Here is a 6000-nt window from a genome sequence, read left to right on the forward strand (position 1 = left end):
CTACCCGCTTGGTCTAGGCTCTAGACGAGAGCTATAATATTTATGCCGAATTCCACTGAAAAAAAAGAAGATTATTTTGATTAACACAACCACCGACTGTAGGTAGTGGGTGTAGTCGTTCTTTTCGCCGAATGGTTATCGTCGATTTTTGGTTTTTTAATATTGACAATCCAAAATATTAATTGAAAATGGTCAAAAAAAGGTATTATTGCATTTAACTTATACACAAACCTACTCAATACAACACAGCCTAATTTCACGTTTATCGGTCTTTTGTCTATTGCATTCGGTGTACCTACACAATGGCCTCCATATCTTGAAACGGGCCCTCAGGCTAGGATATTTGGCGGGCCCCCTACCTACCGCTAAGAGTAAAAGGAATGTGAAACACTACATTACATTTTTCAAATTGTGTTTTAGTTCAAATTAAATTACTTATACAGTATTACTTATACGAATAATTAGCATTTTTTAATACATCTACTTTAATAATGGAGCTGTCGAGTATCGACACATAAATAATCAGAAAATATAATGCACACTTATATAATTTAAAATGTTTATGGCAAATTTATGGTGTGTGCTTATCTCACTTATCTGGTCAACCTGACACGCCGGGCACCCCACAGCCTGGGCGCCCAGGCTAGAGCCCTGTCAGCCCTCCCCAGTTATGACCTACACCACTCCGGAATTCGGGTAGATACCGAGAATTTTTTGACAGTTCCATTAGGGATTGGGTTTCTAAAAACAACCCGACATTAGTGTTTCGAAATTTTTGTGTTAGAAATTGAAATCATTTTTTTCCCATAATTTTTTATAGTTTATTGGCTTTCAATTTCAATGTTTAAAATCATTTTAATTATTATGATAATTTTTATGTTTGGGAGGTGCCAGGGCCCCTTGAATGCGTGCGCCCTGGGTGCGCCACTGAGTTTGAGAGGTAAGATATTAATCCACGCAACGTATCTCTTCCCTCTTCTTAAACAAATCTGATTGGCTCGCGCAGCGCGAGAGAAGTTGTATGGAATATTAAAGATATCAAAATCCCTTATTTCCAAATATCCTAGCTTTCTCGAAAGTAGCTAATTCGCTATCTGTTAACTAATTCTATCTTGTGTATACCTTTTTTGGGCAAATCTTTGCGTAATTGCTGACCCCCATCTAAGAGTATGCTGTTAGCTCAATCACCTATTATTTTAGTATCCACTGTGAGGCACTCTGTGCCAAACTTAAGATTATAAATAATTAAATAAACATTTTACAACTTTAACTTAAAACTGAGTTCCTCAAGTAATAGACTATTAACTATATTTATATAAACATCTTATAAACAATTACGAGTTTTATTATAACTTTCTATAAGTTCGAACTCTGACCAAAGACAATAACTATTTATAGGTTGTTTGTGAACCTATTACTGTGACTAATTAAGACTTTTTACAAGTCTATAAGATTAAATAAGTTAGTTCGTAGAATTCCTAATATAAACTATATATTTTTTTTTATTTTACTGTGACCTTGACCCTACACAAGAGGGCTGTGTCATAGACAATAAATGTCATTAAAATAAAGCGAGTTTCATGCATCAGTGCCTATAGTGGAGCACCATCAACGAGTGCATCTACCGTCTACTCCGATTCCTCAATAAGGTGGTTTCCTCTCACGATACTTGAGCTAGTCGAACATAGGAGTTCGCCATATTTGACCCCCACATACATCAGACGCTGTCACCCCCAAGTAGGTGTGACGTCAGAGGGGCATATAATCGTTGGTGCCGATCAGAGGGGACTGTCAAGGAACGTCTCTCGACAATATGTCTGAAACGAATTCTACAGTTTTTTTAGATATTGTTCGGCGCGGAGCTGATTCTCTGAAGAGACTGGTAGTTTTGGGTAGCCTCCAAGGCAGATGAAGCGGAGGAAGAGCGACCAAGTAAAAGAGCTGACTGAGGGCAGCCTTCACTCTGTCCTGATAGAAGCAGAGGATTGAGAGGAGCGGAAATTCTTGATCGCTCAAAAGATGACAACATTCCAAGGTGGTTACCATCCTCTGACCTCTACCATGAGGGAACGACTAAGAACTAATGGGAAACATTGAAAATATACAGATGGATTGGGCTTTTATTTAGCGGTATTAACCGTTTACACGTAAAAGTGCTGACTGTCGCCAATCTCATTCTTAATTAGTAAGCGTGGCGCTATGTTGTCATTTTATGCTACTTTTTGACATGTCGCCAAAATCGGTTAACTTCAAAATGAGACTGCGCGGTGTAGTTTGTTTTATTTCCTGCATGTTTGCCAGTATCGCTCTATTGGGCAGGCGAAGATTTCAAACAAATCCCAACTGTTGTGTGAAAATTCAGAAGCGAACATTATTCATGCAAGGAATCTTGCATCCTGCACGATAATAGATGTTTACATGTGCATTTTCTGTTTATGGCCGCGATAATACGTACTGTCAGCAGTTAATCAATGTACGTGTGAACGGGGTATTAAGCTAATTGTTATTAATAGTAAAAAAAACTAACCTCGAAATTGCAAATGGGATCGTCTCTATTCTTTTGCTTTACATAAGTGCTGGCGTCAGGATTATTTGGATGCTTAATCATCGGTGCATCAATCCAAGGTTTATCCTCTGCATTATACTGGTCTCCATCACAACATTCTCGCTTTATATCCATGTTTGCGAGAGTACATACGACATACACTTTCGTACCAACGTTTTCCAAACCATAGATACTTTCGCGCAGTGTTGCCATCTTTTTCTCACCGAAATTTATTTAGCCTGTCCAAGAAATTATAGTATTTCGGCAATTATTATTATAGTGCGCGTTTCCATTTTTGTTGAAAATGTACAAATGAGTTTATTTTTGTTTCTCGCACAAAAAAAGAGCTTTTGCGAAATTCCGAGGGCATTTATGGATCACTTCCGATTAAAAATTCTCAATGGCGAATTCAATAAAATCCATTTTAAAATAAAGTCAAGGGCTTTTTTATTTCTTTCGGGATAGTATTCTCTCGGCTTGCACACATTTTATATGAAACTTTCTAAATTACCTACCAACGAAAATATTCTGACAGGCCTTGTATGCCATGTAAGTAAATCTGAAATCGTTTGAAATTGTACGATTCTATATGCGCTAATGCAAGTTACTAGATGTCAAAAATCATATTTGATTCAATACTGCGGCAAATCTAGGATAATCATTAGGTACCTATATATAGAAACAGGTTGATAGGTAGGTACCTACCCAAACTTTAGATAAAAATAATATCCCATTAAAAAATTCATTCCAGTGGTTGGTGTTATGGAATCGGGATCGGGATGCCACAGAAAGCACTCACTTCACTACATAAACTATTTATTTATAATGTCAATCATACAATAGGTACACTTTAAATTAAACTTCACAAATTATTATTAACGTTTAAGCAACTGAGTTGCTTATAAGTATTAACAATTTATAAACATATACTATTTAATTCAATAATAATAATTACACTGGAGGAGTTGACGGTGTGATGGATTAATTGGAACTGATATTAGAACTGATTGACATGAGATATATGGCGATAAATAGGAGTTTAGAAAGTATATTTATTAAGGTAACTTTTGTACTTGTTTTGATATTAGAGAAATGGAACTTTTATAATATTTGTTATATAATGTTATTTAAGTTAAACATGAATAGTTTGTCTTTCGATTGATAATAGGATATAATGGACAACATTGGCTAGACGAGCAAAAAATAGAAAAGATAATTATGTTAGGGGTGTAAACATCAATTGATTCATCAGGGCTTCTCAATGTGTAAGATGTAAAATATTAAGTATAAGAGTAGGTACATAACATTGGAAACAAAGTGTATTAATTAACATAAAAGGTTTAACAAGACTTTAATTTTTTGACGGGTTCGCGTTGTCTATTTAACTTCCGTTGTGCAAGCAAGCTGAGCAATGACACGTGTACATTTTTTAATTATATTTGAATTATATGTTGGTACATGGTTAGGTACCTATTTAATTTATCAAAATATTTTTGCCATTCACTCGCGAGTTTTGAAAGTTGTCAGGTGTAGTATTTTTTAATGTAGGTACCGTCGATTGGGGTGAATAGAGACTGTGGGGTGAAAAGAGACAAAAACATGGTATGAATTTCAACACAACTTTAATAAGTATCCTACGTATTTATCATGAGTATGTGAATATTTTTTGACTGCTGGTAATCTCATATTTTGGATGACAACACCAAAGCAACTCTATAATCTGTCAAAATTTAAACAACTGCGTTAGACTTCGGTGTCCGTGAATCGTTACTTTTCGACTGCTCAAAAACTTTGATATTATTCCAGAAAACATAAGTATAACTGTGTTAACATAATAATTTACATTTACTGCAAGTGTTTTTTATACTATAAACACAAGTTTGTATAGTATTTCATCGAATTTAGGCATTATTGGGCTCTTTTTACAGAGCTTGAAATTTTCACATATTTTGGGGTGAATAGAGACGAGAAGGGGGTGAATAGAGACGCCATTAGGGGTGAATAGAGACGCAATACGGGGTGAATAAGGACAGCCTGTGGGTGAATAGAGACAGCGATGATACAGAAAACTTAAATTTAAATAGTTTGAAAAGTGACTATGTTTGGTATAATATTTCTTCTTTTTCTTTTTTTAGAAAGATCACTGTACAATATAAACATGCCAAGTGTTTTAAACCAGATCCCCGAAGCACCAAAAGACACCTCAAACACAACCCATAGGTTTTGAAGAATGCTGTACAAGCTATTATATTGGGAAAACTTCCAATAATACTAATTAATGTTAATAACTAAATAATAATGATTTTATTCATTGATAAAAATCTTTTTAAATAACGCACATGTAAAATTAATAATTTCATTTAATACCTAAACTCCATAGATTTGAGCATTTTTAATTTTCAGTTACCTACTCATCTACCTAATAAACTCATAATATCAATTTTATGTAACTAGATATCTACCTATATTATAATATTTTCATAATTGATTGATAATTATCTTTCAAAAAGAAACCTAGTGCAATAATTGTAAAATAAATATTTTGATTTTATAAATTACATAAATGTATGTAAAGTTAGTATAAGGAAACCAAATGCTTATATTTATATATTGATAAATATTATGTTTTATAAAATTGCACTTGTTACATTATAATTCGATTTAATAATCTCAAATGTATGAATGTTTATAAATGACCTACATCTACCTACCTCCCTATACATTTTGTCTCTATTCACCTTCCAAGTCTCTATTCACCCCCCTTTCGTCTCTATTCACCCCAATTCAAGTTAAATAGAGACATCGAACAAAATTGGCTGTTCTTTAATAACCTTAAAGGATATTTGAAAAATATGTCCATAAACATGTAGAAGGACTATAAAAACAAGTTTTAAGCTAATCGTGTTGATATAATTTGGAATAAGTATGCAGATACATTATCGTCAAGCGAAAAAAGTGTCTCTATCCACCCCATTCTACGGTACCTGATGTATCTGAAACTTTGGTCTCGCAATATTGACCATTGAAGTAAAGATGGCATTTAGTGATATAAGTATATTATTTTGTTAGTTATGTATACAACACCTTTTATCAGATATGTACCTAGTGTCATCTCCGAAAGAATGAGGGAGGGTCTGACGTAGGATCTGGTACCCCTCCCGGACCTTTGATAGTGTGGCACATCCATGTTGCAGATCACAAACCTTCCAAGTCAAAAAATACGATTTTACAGGAGAAGGTTAAAACTGATTTATTTGATAATGTAAGTCTTTTATTTAAAAAAAATATATAAAGTCTAATGTTTTTATATTTTTAATAGATTGTATAACTTTATTTGTAACTAACATAAACCGTATTACATTTACCATGCCATAGAAGTATTGTGCACTCAGATTTGTTAAAATATTTGACATAGGAGGTTTTTCTTTACATTACATTTTATGAGAAAAGTAAAT

The sequence above is a fragment of the Rhyacophila brunnea genome, unplaced genomic scaffold (assembly GCF_057557595.1).
Source record: "Rhyacophila brunnea isolate RB1 unplaced genomic scaffold, BYU_Rbru_1.0 scaffold_13, whole genome shotgun sequence".
Taxonomy (NCBI): domain Eukaryota; kingdom Metazoa; phylum Arthropoda; class Insecta; order Trichoptera; family Rhyacophilidae; genus Rhyacophila; species Rhyacophila brunnea.